The sequence below is a fragment of the Melanaphis sacchari genome, unplaced genomic scaffold (genome assembly GCF_002803265.2).
Source record: "Melanaphis sacchari strain LSU unplaced genomic scaffold, SCAv2.0 Contig2_pilon_pilon, whole genome shotgun sequence".
NCBI lineage: Eukaryota > Metazoa > Arthropoda > Insecta > Hemiptera > Aphididae > Melanaphis > Melanaphis sacchari.
The window spans coordinates 5039910-5061023 of NW_020271173.1; the positions used below are offsets into that span (position 1 = coordinate 5039910).

The 21114-nt window shown below is 24.5% G+C and overlaps 1 protein-coding gene across 2 annotated transcripts in view; it reads left to right on the forward strand.

The window, feature by feature from the left end:
* The first annotated feature begins 295 nt into the window (after positions 1–295).
* The window catches only part of LOC112595781, a 201007-nt gene continuing 180188 nt past the window's right edge, over positions 296–21114 (forward strand). For both annotated transcript variants that reach the window (XM_025341108.1, XM_025341110.1), the window contains exon 1: positions 296–741. The gene's annotated coding sequence lies outside the window, so the exon portion shown is untranslated. The remainder of the gene's footprint in view (positions 742–21114) is intronic.

Consider the following 21114-nt stretch of genomic DNA (forward strand, 5'->3'; position numbering starts at 1 on the left):
AAAAACAATAACAATGACTTGTCAGACAGAACACCCAAAGTGCGGCTCACAACTCACAACCAGCTTACTTTTTACGCGGAAGGAATAATAACATCATATGTAGCACCGATGACCGGAGCCCTCCAACAGATATCGAGTGTCACATAGGCATAAAATACCGTGCTGGGCGATTAGCGCGGACGCCTGACGCGCCATCTTCGGGGGAAAAGGATCGTTCCGCCACCGCCACCGTCGTCGTCGTCAGGCCCTTCGCACTATCGCGACGGTTTTTCGAGCACACGTGTTCAGTCGGCCGTCTGCGGAGCATCAACGACGTGCGCGTTTCTCTCGCAGCCGGACACGCCACACGCGCCGGTCAAATCGTACGGCGGCACGGTCGAGCGCGCGCGCGCGCGCGAAAACGATCGCTTTACACGCACCCGTGAGAGACTCGCACCCACGTACAGTTGGTCGCCGCTGTTGTGGTTCGTGATCACGCCGACGAGGAATACCTTGTCCCGTTGACGATCGACGGCCGATATTATTTTGAAAATTTAATTTATTTTTTATTTTTTTCTCACAAATTCAACCCCCCCCCCCCCCCCCCCCTAAAACACTTTTCGCTCACGTTTCTCACCAAACCCACCGAGTTCGCGTTTCTCGAACGTTTGTCGTCCGCGGTTCCTGATGGGTTAAGCGAATGACCACCGACACCGCCGCCGCCATCGACATAATCACAATCGTTGCCATCGCGCTAAACACGTGAGTATATTATTATATTAATTCTACGTCGTTCTGTTATTATTGTGATAATCACATTCGTTAGACGGTCTTAGTACGTTGTATTACATTTTATCACCGGGATGGCAAACTCGCGGCTCGCAAGCCACACGTGACTATCGTCATTGTCAGATGCGACTCGCGTCTTTTTTTATAAAATCAAAACTCTCTTGTTATAGTTACTATGAATTTTAATTATTTAGGTATATATTATTAATACAAAACGTATCTATAAACGTGTTTGCTTTTGGTATCATTGTATTTATCCACGTGGCCCGCAAATCTATTGATGCTGGCCATCTCTGTTACATCATATCAGAATTCCAACACCTAGTGTTTTACACTAGGTTTTTCTGTTAACGGTAAACAGACTTATGCTTTAAACAGCCAGATAAGTTCTCTGAGTAATAACGTGTATTAATGATCCTTGGTGTTCCCCCTTAGAAATGTGCTTACGCTTAGTTATTACGCGGTTATTGAATACTGATCATGTAGAGCGACCAGTGAAGCACAACGTATTATCCCTTCTGTGGTGTTAAATAAAAATTCACGCACCCCAAAAACATACCGCTTTATTGACATGAAATATTATACCACGTCCAACGATGTTTATAGGCATTCGTATAATTGTAGCTGTCATTAAAATATATAATACTCTTATATTGATTGTTATTCGACACATATACACCATGTTTGGTTAGTTACATTTTCTAAACATCATTTAAAAATTCAAAATAGTATCAAAAGTGTTATCTTTTAGAAACTTTAAGTTAGTAATACACTTTTACAAAACTCATTTAAATTTATAACGAAATTCAATGTTGTGTATTGAATTCTATTAATACATACATACTTTAGGTATGTATACATTATACATTGTGCTTTATATTTTGAGACTTCAATAAATATAGTTTAATATCAGTGATGTTTTTTTTTTTTTTTTTTATTGAAATCAATAGTGTTCAATAAATGTTTTAAAATATAAGTATAATGTATTTTTAATAATATTTGTTATCTTCGATACAATTTAAACTTGGACTAACTAGTTTCCCTATTTTTTAAATTACTGTTTATCCGAAGTAAAGTTAACAATATTGAAAATCAAACTCGAATATTGATTAATCGATTTAAGACGTAAACAAAAGAAAACTTCCATCAGTTCTGTGTTTATTATATTTAAATTGTATTTGAAAAAAATTAACTTTATTATACTTAAAAGATTACAATGTTGATATATTGATTAAATATTATTGGGGTTATAATAAACAAATAAAATATTGAAAAGAACATGTATTTATCTGTTAGAGCTTAGTATTTGTATTAAACTACCCTGAGGAATGTAATATTAAAATAACAATGTTCCAAAATTAATGGTCCTATACATTTATATTTACCAAAATGCACATTTTTAGTAAATCTTCTATGATTAACGTTTTAATTTTCAACGTGTACCCAAAATAGATTAATGATATTTCAAAACACTTTAGTTTTTTATTATATTCCAGTTAGAACTAATTTTATTAAATCATTGTAATTTTAAAAATTAAATTATAAAGTAAAAAGTTAATTTAATAATACTATTTTTGTAAATTATATAATTATGAACTTTTTTTTTTATATTTAAGTAGTTTAATCAATATAAAGATAATAATTTAAGAAAATTTTTGCCTAAATACCATAACAAAATTAAAAAATAAAGATAATTTTGTTACACGATTGTTCACTAAAATTAATGTTATAAATAATAATTGAACCTAAATAATACATAATATTGATATTGTAAATTAAACGTTTGAGAGTATTTTTACGTAAGTTCCTTTTTTAGAATTATCTATAAATGTAATTATAATTGCATTTAAATATTATTTGATTTTTAAGTGATAATTAATATGACATACTATTTTGTGCTGGCCATTAGTAAAACTATAGTAATTACCATAATAATAATTTAATAAAACTAGTTTAGAAACTACTAAAAACAGTAAAATAATATTAGTCTCTCGGGGCGAAAATCATATTGTCCGTACTCGTTTACCAGGCTATGACCCACTCAACAAACTACATTTAAATTAATAAGCTTGGATTAGTTTTATGAAATGGTCCATACCATATGTGTGTATATTTTTGTGATATTATCTTCAAATCAGAAAGTTTTAAGCACTTTTATTTTCAGTGGATTAAATAATGCATTCAATTTGACTAAATTTAATAAAATTTTATACGTGAGAAAAAATACATTACAAGACAAATTATTTCTACTTAAAAAAAAAAAAATTAAAAAAAAAATTTTCTTGTGAAAAAACTCAATGGATTCCTATACGTATATGACTTTGGGTCGTATGCCTACCAATTTCCATATTTGACCTGGTGAAATAGCTAAACTGCCAAGTTTAAGTCATTCTTTCAAAATCACGTGCATGGCTTAAATTATTCATGCTAGATGTTACTTGTTGCACGTTTAACGACTTAAAACTGGGTCAAGCTATGTTTTTATATTCTATAAAAATTGAAATGACAATAATGTTGAATAAAATAATTTTTTTTTTGTTTCGTTAGATATAAAAATATTATTTAAATTATTTACACAGTATATAGAATGTATTTTATATATACTACATTTTGATTTTCAGATAAGTAAATTACATATTAAATTTGTCACTTTTTTTTTACAAACATAATATAATACACTATTACACGTAATATTGAATAATGAATGCATTTTAGTATGAAATTAATAGTTATTTTTAAATAATTGAAAATATTATTAGTATTATTAATTTACCATTGAAAATTAAATATAAAATCATTCAAATTATACACAAATTTAACAACTTGTCTATAATTATTAATATAGTTGTTTTAATTGTATTATAGTTATTAAAGATAGCTAATTATAGTATTAGTAAGGTTCAGGTATATGGATAGTAAGTTATTCTCTTTAAAAAAATAAAAAAAAAAACTTTTCTGCAGAAATATTTAATTTAATTCCTTTAAAAATACTCATAGAACCAAACAATTATCACGTTGAGTTTAAATGATAATAGTAGTAGTGTATTTGGTGGGGATGGTATATTGTAGTAAAATTGTTTAGCATATATTTCACTTCATGGTTATTACTACATGCGTATTAATCATTTATGTAACAAACAGTATTTTTTTTATGATTTAAGTTTTCAATATTTTAATAATATAATACATTTAAAATATACGTATATCTTATAATTTAATTAATAACTAATTATCTTGTTGTTTAAGAGTAAAAACTAGTATCCAATTTAATATTAATCAAAACAAACTGTAATATCTAATTAATATAATGTTATATTGTGACGTATTTATTAATAATTTAACATAAATTACATTTTACATAATTTCATCATCTTTGCAAACTTTGCAAATAATCATAAATTGAGTTAAAATTTCATATATAAAAAAATAAAAATAAATAATGAATGCAATTGATTTTTAATTCAAGTGTTGTTATTCTTTACCATTTATCAATTAAAATAAGTACTGCGAAGTTCTGTTTTATTAAAAATCAAACAAATATATTAAATTTTTCTATCTAGAGGCTTAAAAATATGTTGATATTATTCACAATGGAAATTTTAATGGTAGATACATTTGTTTAAATTATTAATTAAAATCATTTTTATATTATTGTTAGTGAATAATATAAACTTTACATTTGCAAACTCAATTATTTAAATCATATTAAGTAATAAAAAAATAAAAGCAATACTAATTTAAATTAATGTATTGTATTGTCTTAATTTTATCTTAAATAAGGTAATTATTAAAATATATTCATATTATTAGCATTTAAATAATAAATTATAATATTAAATAAAAATTTATAATAACTATAACGTTACAATCACAACATAACTTTTGAGTAATTTTAAAAGAATTATTGTATTAAAGGTTTAATTTAATGATACAATATCTCATTTATAATTAGTTAATACATTGGTTTATACTGATAAGATCAATACTATTCAATAAACAAAATTATTGTCTAAAAATAAAATCAGTAATTATATATAGTAAATTCATTATTTTAAATGATACTTAAATTACCTGAGTAAAAATGTGTTTTGATATTATAAAGTGTGTTACGAGTAATTATTCAGGTGAAAAATGTGTTAAAAAAATAATATAACTGAAAAAATAACTCATTAAAAAGTACAATACTGAAATAAAAAAGCGATTATTTGTTACACAAGGATTAAATTCATAATCGTTTGTTTAAAAAACAACTTTCATTATTGTAATATGTATTTGAATTCACCATAATTTAGCTTGAATCCTTATTTTTTCTATTTACATCTATATACTTAAAATTTAAAAAAAAAAATTTATATTAATTATATTTTAAAATTTCATTATAGTTTTAAAGATCTAAAAAAGATGATCTATATTTTTTAAACGAGTCAATTTCATATATAACTATTTTTTATCAAAATACATCTATGATATTTGTATTACATTTTTTCCACTTTGTTTTAAAATAAATGTAAAATACAACGTTATAATATATATTTTTATGTATATCAAAATAGTCACATTATTTTGTAGAAGAAATATTTTTTTTTTGTTATCAAATTATTTATGATAAACATGTTTTGCTTCAGAGTTCTGACACTTCCATTGTATATATTATTTTGTACCCTAGAGTACCTGTATTACATTATTTAAAATTACTATGAGAATAATTTCCATTTCACATTATTTTGACTGTTTTAATTTTTTCAGCTGTAATATCATACAAATCCATTTTAATTTTTAGTAAGTACAAATGACTTCTGGCAAAAATGTAATTCCTTTTGTCAAAGTTACGTTTCATTCATATTTTTAGATTAAATTACATAGTTAAGTGGAAGCATATTCGAGAATTTCTGTAATAAAAATAAATATTATGACTTAATTTTATATTTAATATTAAATTAGTAGGTATTGGCTATAAATTAATTAAGTTGAATATATTAATCTTAAAACAACCCAAGAAATCTATGATGCCGTTAATAATTTTACAAATATTATTCAAGCTGTAGCATGGTATACTACTGCTACACTCAAAGAGCACGCAAACTACTTTTCTTAAATTCCTGAACATATTTGTCTATTAATAGCTAAACAGGTAAGAGAAAAGACCCTATATTAACGATATCGCCTCTAATCCCTCAAACGTAACTTTAACCACCTAGCAAACTATTTAAAAAAATTCTTGCTATTCGTAAAAATCAAACACTAGTCTACTATCTTGCAAATTTATCATTGAAAGACGGTAGCCTTTGGTCAGCCACAAAAAAGTCTCTGCAACACCAAGCCCAAATACTCCGCTAATAAACCCATCCGGTGATTAGCATTCTGAGATACTGACAAAGCAAAACCGTTAAAAAATCACCTAGTAATCTAGTGAAAATGTTCACTCCACATTTTGATACACAAAATCTCCAACTATGTGCTAACGAATTTCTCGATAGCCCACTTTCACCTACTCTTCCCTCAAAACATTTTACTCCTAACGATATAAAAAATGCAATTCAAAACTATAGCTTAAAGAAATCCCCTGGTTATTATCTAATCACTGCAGAAGTAGCCAGATGCCTCCCAAGAAGAGCAATTGTCCTACTAATGGTTTTGATAAATGCCTCTCAAGATAAGCTTACTTTCCACAACTTTGGAAATTTTAAAGAATAATTGTATTTCCAAAACCCAAAAAGCTACCTAATATTATTTCTTCATATCGACCTTTATATCTTTTACCCTTTTTTGGGAAAATTTTTGAATGACTTATTCTTAAATTAATTCTGCCAGACATGTCTTCAAGTAACATACTTCCGAACGCTCAATTTGGCTTTTGTGCCTCTCATTTCACAACTCATCAACTATATTGATTAGTTGATGTGATTTCTTTCTCACTTGAAAAAAAAAATATACTGCTCGTGCGTGTTCCTTGATGTCTCGCAAGCCTTTGATAGGATTTTGCATGAAGGGCCTGCTAAATAAATTAATAGCTTTTCTTCCTCAACATATTTTTACTCATTAAATCTTACCTTACGGGGGTCATCACTTTCAAGTCAAGTTTAGTTCTTTCTTCTCAAATATTAAAAATATTGGTATCCCTTAAGTTGGCATTGTTTTACTAATATATTTAATATACACGTTTATACGGCAAACAAACCTTTCTCTCCAATTATATCAGAAGCTGAGTTTACGGATGATAAGACAATTGTATCAATACATGAAGATTCACATATTGTTTCTTCAAATCTTCAAAACCGCCTTGATCTAATGTCTATCTAGTATAAAAAAAATGGCGAGTTCAAGTCAACCAATAAATGTCCATTCATACTACGTTCATTCTTCGTCTCCCTCCCTACCCAGAAGTTACCTTGGTAACATACCAATTCCATCATTCAAGTCGATTAAGTACTTATGCTTAACCTTTAACCGTAACCTTATCGGGGTACATCATATCAGAACTAAAATACTAGTTCTAAACAAATGACTACGCTAAATTAAAACACTAATATCTAACAAATGCACCAAACTAAACACAACACTTCTCATAAATAAATCATTAATCAAGCCAATGTGGACTTATGGCCTACAACTATGAGACAATGCAAATAAAGCAATGTAAACAAAATTTTAAGATAAATCACTAACGCTCCACCATAATATGTCTCCAACTACACTCTACACACACATTTAAATATTAAAACAGTTCATGCTAAAGCAATGACATTTTACTAAAGATTCCATAACAAACTTCCATATCATCGTAATCCCCTCATATCTAATTTAGCTTCTTGAAAAATCCCAAGCAATCCCTCATGAAGATTGAAAAAAGTTGGTGTTGAGATTTATTAAACGAATTAATTAAAATTTATTAAAAAAAAATTATAATTAATTCATAATAAATAAATAGGTAGTCCTTTCACTATATAGCTTCTTTCTTCGCGTTTCAATGTACAAAATATCATATCACATATTTTTATTGTAAAGATACAGATTATATATTTTTTGTTAAAATAAAAAAAAAAAAAATTTAGTATAAATAATTTAAACCAATTAATTTATATAATTTGAAATATTCAAAAAATAATGCATGTATCAGTATTTAAAACTATAATCATTAATTTATAATATTGAAAAATATTAATTATTATTGTTACCTAAAATGTTATTATTGTTCATAAGACATAATAATAATTACCAATTATGACCAAGGTCACTATAAAAAATTTTTGGAAGGTTCACATTGAGAGTTTTGAAAAAGTTTAGGAGCCATCAAAACTATTTTTAAAATATTATATTTATATAATATTATAGTCCAAAAGAGAATGTAACATAGGTAGTAGCTTAATGGCATTATTATTTATAAATATTAAAAATAATATGCAAATTAATAATAATTGTAATATAAATAAAAAATTGGATTCAAATTAATGAGAAAAATGGCAAGTCTTACTCCCAACTGACTACTTGAAATTTGGCGAATGATTTGTGCCTACTATATTCATCATGAGAATTGCTTCGCAACTAGTATAATATCTGCTTTTACCGGTAAAAATCAATGTATTATTAGAATCGATTTTTACCATTTTTCCTTGTCTGTAGGCCGAATTCCAGCCTACTTGCCAACATTTAATGACCACTAATATACGATATATAATCATACTTATCGTTGTAAGTTTTAGTTTCATAATACTATAGAAACATCAGTACAATTTTTTTTTTTATAGTTTTATTTATTTATTTATTTATTTATTATTTTTTTTTTTATTGATCTTATTTAAAGCCCTGCAAATAAGGCCATTAGCTATGGATAAATAAAGTAGGTTTTTTTTTGTGTAGGGTTGTTGTTTGTAAAATAAACGTGTGTTTATATATGTACGCTTTGGATTCATCGCTAAGAATCCAGATGGTCACCCATCCGAGAGCTAGCGACGCCGGCAGATGCTTGATCTCAGAAGACATTAGTGACAGGCCAACTACCGCGCCATACCAAGCCAAATTATTTATTTTTATCATCTAATTTCTTACATTTTAAGATATGTACATCATAATAATTTATTACAACTATACTTATTGCAAATTAACTCTTTTATTAGGGTAGAATCATATTAATGTATAGTCTCATCAAAAACTTGTTACGATTATGATATAATAAAATTATATCTTTCCAAGCCTATTCATTCCACCATGAATCATATATTAAGATTTGCAATGAACCATAATATTATTGTATGACATTTTAATTAGTGATAAATAGTGATTGTATACTTACAAACAAATGTGATAATTCAATGACCTATAGTAATTGTGCATATCTCATGGAAGGTTATCATTTTGAATAGTCAAAGGGATATTCTTCTTTGAGTACACTCATAAATTGAGAATTTCCATCTCCCAATATATGACGATGAAATTAGTATAGGTTGTAAGTGTTACACCTTACCGTCAATTCACTTATTATTAACGTTGCATCAACATTATACGTTAATGCGTCGTAGATAATATCAAGGAAACATCTTATATAACAAAATTTTAAGCTTGTCGACAATTATAATTGCTGTAATATTATAGATAGTTTGAAACGAAATACTATAACTGTACATTATTATTAATATCTGTACAAAATTAATTTAATTATCTAGCTGTATAACGCGACATTCTGGATAATTTAGCATATTAAACATAACAATTTTGAACAGATTAATCATGTATATAATATCACATTTGTTTCGTAGTTATTTGGCGATGTCGTTGTTTTAATAGATTTTGTAAACATTGTATAATCGATAGGCTAAAAACAAATATATTTTTTATCTTTGTTATTTATATTTGTTGTACCGTATTTTATGTGTATAATTAACATATACGAGTATATAATATATAAGAAAAATTCAACGTGAATTATTTAGTCTTATTTAAATGCTTATATTTGTTCCTAATATGATAAATAGAGATTAATATCAAAATAGTTAACTCGTCATATTATATTAATTAGTAATTCAAACATAAACGTAATCATTAGAATCAATTGTAATCGAGCCAAAACACCAAACTCGAGAAAATTATATCAATTATTTATTCGTGTCAAGTTTTAATCTTATCATAACTACAGTAAGTAAAAATCAACAAGTTTCAAATTAGAAACACGCAGTGGCTGCAAAAATAACTTAAAAAAATGTGAAAAAGCTGTTGTCAAACTTGTAAGAAATCTCTTTTGTTAAATTAGTAATGAATCTTACTCGCAACTATATATACCTTAGAATATAATTACACATCCCATAGAGTTTTTGTGGACTGTTAAGTTCTAAAAATGATAAAAATTATCAACGTTTTTAATATTCTTAACTTCAAAAAAATGTAAATAAATAAATACATAAAAATTAATTTGTATCATTAAATGATTTTAAGCAAATTATTATATTTAAAAAAAAAACGCTTGTAAGTCAAACAATGGTGTTGTATAAATATTACCATATTTATACTATTTGTATTCTATTAAATATTCACAGCTATTTGTAAATAAATTAAAAATTTTATACCGTTTTCCAAAAAAAGTAAAATAAATTGAATACAAGACATTGGCTTCAATTACAAAGATAAAGAACTTTTTCTACAATACATTTTCTATAAAAGAAGTTAATAAACATTAAATAATCTAAAACTATACTTTTAAGTTATTTGTATACTTATTAATTTGCATATACAATTATATTCAGAAAATATATAACAAATAATATTTTGGTGAGTCATTAGATAATACATGTTTCATCTATGGCAACTAATAAATAATATGTAAGTTAATCTGCCGTTGAAGACAAAAATAAAAAATTAAACATACATAACTATATTATTGTTATAACTATTTTGTCAATTATTAAAATGTATTGTATATTTTTATTCATAAAAATAAAATTAGATATTATTAATTAGTTTTTTTAAGAGTATAAAATATACAAAAAAAAAATATATATTTATATAATATATATATTAATAAACCCATTTTCTTATAGAGATCTTTTAATCATAAAATATTAATTACCGGTATTCTTTGATTCTCAAGATAAATAACTATTCATATTAAATATGATGATATTAAATGAATATAAATTAATTTATTGGAGGTATTCTTAAAATAAATAAAAAAAATATATTATGATTTTTTTTATTATAAAATTATAGTTATATTTGACATATAATTATTTTAATATAGATAAATACTGGTTAAGTCTTTATATGGATCATTTTTTTTTTTTTTTTTAGAGAAGAAGTCATTAAAAATTAAAAAAAACCTTTTATCTTGCGTTATATATTCCATTAAAACATGTTTTTATTTAACTTATTCAGTGTATATTACAGTAATCAAAATGTATTGTAAACTTAAGATTAATATTTTTGAGAAAGTTATAAAAATATTCTAACCATCATTATTTAACTATTAAAAGTTTTTCACGCTTCAAAGAATGCTAATTATTTCCAAACTGGAGCTTTTGAACCTGACTTAATTATAATTAAAAGTTTTGATAAATGAATTATAATAGTATATATACAGAGTAACATAAAATGTGTATAAGTATAGTTTTTATCAGATATACCTATTTAGGGACTTTTGTCTATTTATTATGTTATTATTATTTATTAGCCATTGATTAAACGAATCAAATATATTTGTTACTTGGGGGTTTTTCGTTGACTTATTGGTCTAAAAAACAAAATAAATTATTAACCAACTCTTTTTTGTAAATGTGAAATGTATCTACACTTCAGCTTAATAAGCACATACAACTAAGCATTATGTTCGTCCGTACAAAACATGTACAATGAAAAGTAACTATTTTATTCGTATTTGAGTCAGAGGAGGGATAAGAAAAATCATGCCACGCTATATAATTATATTTTTACAAATTATTGGCTCAATACAGAATTTTATACTTCAAAAGATGTTTATTTTTTTTTTTGCATCTAAAATATTGTAATTATCATTTTTTAATAATTATATGATAAGTATTATATTTTTTTTTTTAACGCTTAAAGATTTTTTGATTCTTTTAAATTTAAATGCATTTGGTTTTTAATTTAAGTTATTTTTATTAATTTTTTGAACATTTAAGAAACATTTAACTGCATTTAAGTTATTTTAAAATTGTATACTCGTTCAATAAAAATCAATTAAATCAGGTTATTGTGTATATTTAAAATACGTCAATTCTAAAGTATTTTAAAACAAATAATATTATAAAATAGGTTTTTTCTAAAAGTATAAAGATAATAAATAACGGAAAACCTATAGTGATATTATTTTATTTGTGAAATTTTTAAAAACCACTATGTCTATAATATATGTATGATATAACATAACTTAAAAACAAATGATATTATAGAAAGTTCTCAAAAATCTGAGTGTCTGCAACTATTTTAATATTTTTTACTTTAACATAGATTAATTATAACTAATAAATTAATTTTGTATGATAAGATTGATATTTATATAAAAATATATTGGTATTAAATTAAATGAATTTAAGACATTGATGTACGTTTATTTTAAAATACAATTTATAAGTTTCTGAAAACCCGTACATGGTATACGAGTATATTACGGTGAAAAATAATAGTAAAGTGAAATAAATGATTTATTTTAGTTTATATTTTTGAGTTTTTCTGTATAACTTCAATACAAAGAAAGACTAATCAATAAGCAATAACCCATTAATTCTTACTACTCACCAGTTAAATGCACAATTCTCATTCACTGTATTTCGCCATGTATGTAAAATCATAAATTCAAAAAATAAATAAATAAATAAAAAATCATAAGTTCCTATGTACATTTATTTAGATAAAAATTGTATTTAAAAACATATTAGTTTAATAAATTTCATCGCATTATATTTAGATTTTATTAGGTAGTCAAACGACACCTTACAATGAGAAAACAGTTATATGAATGGACATAATATAACACGACAGTATAAATATAACTTAAAGTTTATTTTATATCTACATAGATATACGAACTTATAATTATTTGCCCTATGACATGAATTTCGAGCTATTCAAATATTACTTTTGACAGTCAACTTGAATTGAGATAAAATTTATGAGGGTATTACGAACTTTATAGATCAGTAACTTCTCTCACTTTTTGTTTCAAGTATACTTTTGTCGACAAAAAGACAAATTATGTAGAATAAATTATAAGATAAATGTAATTGGTGAAAAATATAAATTTATTTTATTTCTTATACAAGTACAAAATATCTAAGCATATAATAATATTATATGCGAACATAATAAATGGTATGAGTAAAATGTAAATTTCATTAAATTTTATTTATTTCTCCTTTTCATACTTCAAATGATAATTGAACGTTTTTACATATTTTGTTAGAATAGTATGTAAAGTTATAAAATCAATATTATTTTACTTAATTAAAATTACAAATTAAATATTAAATTTTAAATTTGAGCAAGATCTGAGTACAAATTAGAATCGAGAAATTAATAAGCTCATATTAAGAAATCTAGGATAGTTATAACTAGGGCTAGGATTTTAATGACCTAAAACACCTAAAAAATGACCTAATAAAAACTAAAAAATGATCAAAAAAAAATGACTCAATAAGAAAAAATGACCTTATAAAATGATCGAAAAAAATATAATTATATTAAAAAATTAATAAATAATAATTAAGTAAAAACCAATATCATACGTATAATGAATAGGTATTAGCACATTAAATTTAATAATAAATTGATAAAGGTAACACGTAATCAAACATTATTATTTATTATTGCTCTGTTAATCTAACAAATATATTTTATATTATACATATAAACGATTGGTATTTTGAAGTATTAATATTTTTAGAAAATATGTTTATGATTTTATTTTAATGTTGTATCTTTATATGTTTGTACAATACTTTATAACGATCAATAACGACCATTTAAAATTTTAAAAAATTTAAAATTTATAAAAATATAACCCAGATTTCAAGAAAGTATAAAAAAATGACCATAAAATTGAAAAAATGATTCTAAATTCAAAAAATTACAAAAATATGCAATATAAAAACTATATATTGAACTCGTAGATGACTAAATCACATTTTGTGCTTGAAAAGCTATATCCTGTAAATCCTAAAAAAAAAATACAAAATCCTATACTATTCTAGCCCTGGTTATAACTTATAACTAACAATTTTACTTCGTTATTGGTTTTAATCCAAATCAACTCATAACAAAATTATGCACAAAACAGTACTAAAGATGGTGATGAGGTTTTAAAAATATGTATTTAATTGATAAAATACTTTCTACAATATCTAATCATTAAACTTCTTCTATTGTGTACACACGTCAGATGATCAGTAATATAAAATAGAAATTTAATTAGCGTACTCATCCCTATGACCAATCATGGTATTTTGTTATTTATTTTAATTATGAATTATTAAAATTTAAAATTTTAGCTTTTTATATAAATAATCATATATTTTTAAACATTAATATTTTATCTTATATCAAATCATAAATTATTCTTATAACAGTTAAAAAAAAACATAAGAAATATAAAATAGGCAATAGTTACAGTTTTATTTATTTAAAGAATTTGAAAATTAATTTTTAATAAAATTAGTTAATTTAATAAAAAAAAAATCTACCTACTATATAATATTTTATATAGAAATTTCCCAATTATTTTATTGTAAATGGCAGAATAAATAATTATTGTTCAAAATATTAAATATATAATATTATGGTCATATATAAAACATAAAATTTACGATGCGATATATAGCCAAATTCTTATTATATATATATATATATATATATTATATAACATCAATAAATGTTGGTTAACAATTTTTTGCAAAACTAAATATGTTTGAACTATGAGGATTCACATGCGATTAGTAATCCATCCGAAAATAAAATACTATACATTCAAATCATTATAAACATATATTATGATGAGAAAAATCAAAAAAAAATTATAAATTTTATCCATGCATACCGATGATTACATACAACGGGATTATGATATTTTTAAATCCATATTTAATGCTATGTGAATATTATTAAAACTTTATAATTAGAAAGATAAAAAATAATGTTTCAACATAATATTATTACAAAAACTTTTTTCAACAATGCACCAATATCATTATTACTTTGACAAATACAACTACTGTAGGCGTAAACTGCTGAAAAGAGTTAATACATCATCATAATTTGGTATAAGAAAAACCGTTATAATGTTTAGTTTTCTATTGAAAAAAAAATCCTAATTAAACTAACAAACAAGTTTCTGGTGGCTTTTTCCACCCTAAAACATTTCTGGATAATCTTTAACAGTAGGCGCCCAGCCCAAGTCTTTTTAGTCACTATAGGATTTTTATTTTTATACCAATATACTTAATCGTTATATATATATTTTAAAGATGAATTACTTTTTGAGGATTTTTCTAAAATACTTTTATCTTATCGGTTATAGAACATAACATTTAAATTAATTTATAATCACCATTTAAGCACAACAACGCTTAGTTAATCAGTTCCAATTCATGATGTATTCAATGACACAGTAAACTATAATTATACATAACCTTTGTGTGCCATGTTAAATATGCAATAAATCAATCGCAATTTAAAAATTTACATGTTTAAGATACAATAATTTCCTTTTTGACTATGTAACAATTAAAAAGTAAAACATTATACTCGTATAATTGCGTTAAAAAAAAAAAAAACCAAAAACCCCGGAGTGATGAAAAAAAAAAAAAAAGAAAAAATTAAGAATTAGATTAATTTATTTTAGAAAATTGTTCAAATATTAGCATTGCTAAAAAAAAAAAAAAAAAGTCCACCTTAAATTACTGTCTAATATACATTGTAAATCTTTAGTATAAATAGTTAAATATTATTATAATAATTTATCACTATATTTATGCCATATTATACCGTTTGTCACGTTTCACGCAAACCGCACTCACAGGCGTCGGTCGGGGTGACGCCGTCTTTATTTCATCGTCCGTTATACTTGATTATAATAACAAAACAGTACAGTCCACGATCACTGAAGCTGTGGTCCCAGCGGCGAGGGATCTAGGATCAATTCTCTGTTACTCACACTCGCGTCTACACTCGTCCCTCTCATGCCACCGCGAGCACCAACAGTGCAGGTTATTAATTACAAAACAATTTAAACGCTTGCATTAGTTTTTGGTAAACGGTTTCTCTGTTGCACGTGGCCTCGTTTCGCGTATTCGTACTGTAATAATTAATTTCGGCTGTCATTTTTGGACCACATCAGTATATTTCGCTCTCCGTCTTGACACACTAAACGTGACACGGCATACTCACTTTGCAGTCTAGGACCTTACTGAGTATGACCTCGTTATCTGGTCAATATATACATATATATATATAGTTGGGATTTTAATTATTATTCATAAAAATTCACAAACTCTATGCGCGTTTATTTTTTTTTTTATAACTTCAAAAACTAACTTGACACGTGCAGTAAAATAACTCGAACATTGGACGATTATTCTAAAACATAATTGTTTTTATTACTTGATAATAATACATTTAATATTAATTATTAATACATCCAAATAGATAAACAGTGAAAAAAAAAATATTAAATGAATATAGTTTTCCTGGATTTTAAGTGGTGGAAGGAAAACTACGCATATCCAGATTGGACATTCTAACCAACACACTTCAAATTTCGCCCTTGACCTCGATATTACATTTAATGTCCGATAAGCACACACGCCATCAATGTGTTTTTGTGACAATAACACCATCATCTATAATATTGAATAATGTATTGCAATTGCTTCACTCCGGACCTACCCCTTTTCCAATATTAGTATTTGTGCGTGCCCGCTTACGATTGAGCTGTCCAAAACGCATTTGTTTGTCCGATGTACATGATAACGATATAACGTAAACAATCTTGGCAAACCATGCGAACGTTCAATAAACTCACATTATCATATTATTGTTTATAGTGTCGACCGACCCAATCACGTAATGTTTACCGACTAACAAAATCGTACTTTATAAAGTTGCTTTACCTGCGAATACAATTATTTAAAAATATTTCAATCTGTCACGTCACCGTAACTAAAATATTTTTTCGAGATGGTTACCAAAAAAGATTAATCAGTTTATATTCTATTTTTTTTTCTTTTTTTATCTTAAACTGTCGAAAGTATAATAATAATAATAATAATATCTTAAATAAAAGAAAATGTCTATTCTACATCTTACTATATTATTATAAATATACATAAAAAAAGGTATTCATATATTTAAACCAAAATTCCATTACGCCAAAATTACAAATAAGAATTTCATTATTATTGACGTATATATTTTAAAAACAGCTTAAGGCGGTGAACATAAGAAAAATTCCATTGACGTTTTTAAACGTTAAATGATTCACAAATATCTATAGCTTGCTCAATACAAAGAAAATTTTTTTTTACTTTTTAAAATCCCTTTAAATGTTAGAAATTATTTTACAAAAAAGTATAATATTCACTACATGTTTTTTTTTTTTTTTTTTTGATGACCTAAAATTTACAAATTTTACAATTCAACAGAAAAGTATATTGATAAAATTGTAATAATATATGACAAATATAAAAAGTAAAAATCCTATATTTAATTAAACATATTAAACTAATACATTTTAATACTTACATTTTTTTATAGTATACATAAAACATTATTTTTATGGTAATTTTTTCAAATATATTATATAATATTTATAAGGAACAACAATTGCAATTTTACTTGTAATAGAAAATTTCTCAGTAATATATATATATATATATATATATGTGTGTGTGTGTGTGTGTGTGTGTTTTTCTAATATCTACTTAGTTTTTCAAAGATAAATAATTGGTCATAATATAGTTAATAAAATGGAGATTAAAAGATTAACTTCCAAAGAGTAACAACATTGAGTGTCCTTTCTGTCTTAATATAACCCTATATAGGCCTATATTATACAAATAATATAAAAATACAAAAAAAAAAAAAAAAACTGTAGTTTTTAGAGTTTTAAATAATTTAAATAAAGAATTAATTATGAATTAAATTTAATCTCCATCAAAAAGTTTTTATAATTGTGCAATATAAATAATATATGGTGATGACTTTGAAACTTAAAATAATAATCTATGGTTCACAGAAGTGAAAAAATTATAAACTAAATAAAACTATTAGACAAGGTTTGAAATTAATAAAACCATACTATGATGAAGTAAACATTAATTTATTTGTATTTTAACGTTAGAAAAATTACTCTATAAATAATATAATACATTTTTATTAAACAAATTATAATATATATGTAAGACATGTAAAAAACTAAAAAATAATTAACTCCAACTAAAATCAAGATTTTGGAAAACGTAAAACTTGACTTTAAGTATTCAATAAAAATTGAGTACATTTTTTTTTCTGAAAAAATATTTACACAAATTTGTATAATATGTTTAATTCAAATATTTTAACCAAACTTTATATACAGTTGTAATTTATAACAGTGATACTATGTTATAATATTACACAAAAGCTACATAAGTACATTTTAAATAAATTATAATATAACAATATTAACATAAAACACTTTCTATTACTCTATGAATAATATGTTGTCTAGCAAATAAAGTATTTAAAAAGTTTCGTTATAAATGTAACACAATTTAAATTTATTCTGGTTTAACATTAGCACGAACATTCGTGTAGAAGTTAACAGTTTTTAAAGTCATAAATTGAACTAAATAAATGTAGATAAAATAGAAATTAATGTGATCCGTGTCACATATTTTGAGTTATATGTATATGATTACTTATTCAAAAAAATTACATACTATGTATCCAAATTAAATTTACACTACATTACACACATGATGTATGTATAAATATATATGAAATATAAAAATATAATTTCACTATAAACATGAAAAATATGATTTTTCTACTACATTATTTTTCATTATGCTGTAGAACAGAAAATTATGTATGATAAACGTACACAAATAGATATATATATGTAAAACATACGTTTTATATAATTACACGCAGCTATAATGTTTTTGTAATAATTAAAATAATGTGGTTTGAGAATGATTTTAAACATTTATTGCAATAATCATTTGTAATTTGTGGCTGTGTTTACTGGCTAGTTATACTAGCTACTGCTGGCTAGAAAACATTTTACACGTAATCAAAGTTCAAATGGTTTTTTTTTAGATTATCAGTTTTGATAAAATACGTTACGACAAATAGATTACCTACTTTTCGCGTGTTAACTACGTCCTGTGTAAAAGTCGACGTAGGCAAAAGGGGTTAGATAGTAGTGCGACGTATTGATTGCAGTTTTTGTGAGCTTCAACAACGAAAGACCATTGCTAATATTCAATAAAATTTGGTGCGCATCACGTTCATCGACATCTATAAATGATAAAATCGTATATTTAATGATAGAAGGTTGTTTTTTTTTTTTTCTAAAACGTTTGTATTTTTAAATAAAATAATTGTTTTTCCTTTTCCACCGTAATATAATATTAGTATATTATAATTTACGACTTCCAAACTATAATAATATGGCTTGCGTTATTATCTTTTGCTATAAATACGAGTAATAATCAGAAAATATTTGAATTTCTTTAATTTGTTCAAAACCCATTGCATTATTTTATAAAAAAATTTTTTTGAAGTTTATTTTTTCAAACGATTCATCATTAATTGTTTACTCTAAGTGTAAAAAGTTGTGTCGATAATAAACTATAAAATAATTTAAAGTGAACTGTAAAGTGTCAATTTTTTTTTAAATTTTTTATTTCACTACTCATAGTAATGTGATAAGTAATTAATTAAATACTATATTCAATTATAAAACTAAAGTTATTGTATTAATTGATTAATTGTATTTTTTTCTTGACTACCAAAAATATTTATTTATGAAAATCATTGCATATACTTTTTAAACTATTTTTTATTGGACAACTAATATTCATAAATATGGTATACATTATTTATTATTTATTTGATAAAAAATATAACAATATTAAATACAATTATTATTTCTGAGTAATTAGATATTTAAAAAAAAAAATCAATTTATCGAAATGAATAAAGAGAACACTTCTATTTGTATTTAAAAATATGAGTTTAATTATGATGTAAGGTATACACGTAAAAAATTGAATGCGTTAAATGTAATATGGTTTTTTAAATATTTTCGAAATTTAAATTTGTAATCATTGAATAATGTGTATACAATATAACTGCTAAACATGTATCCGTGTATTTTGTGTAAAAAACATGTAGATCAAATGTTCATATAATAATATAATGCATTTAAAAATTCAATAATTTATTTATTGATTACCATTATTGATGTTTGTGGTAAATATATAAAATATCTTTAAATATTAATAGTTCGAATGAAGTAATTATAACACATTATCGTGCTTAAATTACTAAATAATTTAATATTCTAATTTTTTGTGTGTAACACTTTAGAATGAACGGTTACCAAATACGACAGTATAAAAGCAGTTAAGTTATATTACATTTAGTTGAGTATATTAGGAGAAATAATGAATTTTATGGTAACAATGATGGAATCAGAGTTTCGATTGATTCGGTCAGTTATTCTGGAAGTTTAGAATTTTCTCTTTTCTGAGATTATATGCGGCATTTGGAGAACGTACACATAAAGTAAACATGAACTTCACAGAAAGTGAATACTTAGATACTACATTTTCCATTGGAGTAATTTTATTCGATTTGATGAAATTTAATAAAATGTGATAACCTCGTATTGCTAGTTGCAACTGTTACTTTTTATTATTATTATTATTATTGATGTTACTAAATGATCTCTAGGTGTTAATATTTAAACAATATATGTCTTTTTATAAATATAATTGTATTTTTGGTGGCCTGATTGTAGTGTTTGATTACATTTATGTTGAGAGTGGACCATAATTCAGAATATTTTAATTTTTAAGTTATTAATATTTTGAAAGATATAGATATAATTTTGACTTTATAGAATAATAATATATTATCAAGAGTTGTATACATATTTAATATTTTTGATTTTACTAACAGATTAAGAAAGTTATTGTTTATTTAAGGTTATGTTTATTAATAAAATGAAGGATTTAATAAATATAACAATAAGACGTATACAAGGCCACATATTTTGTGTTAAACGTTTAATTATTTGCATGTATATTTGTTTTTATTATTAATAAGTAAATAAGCAAATTAATTAATTCGTAAAACTTT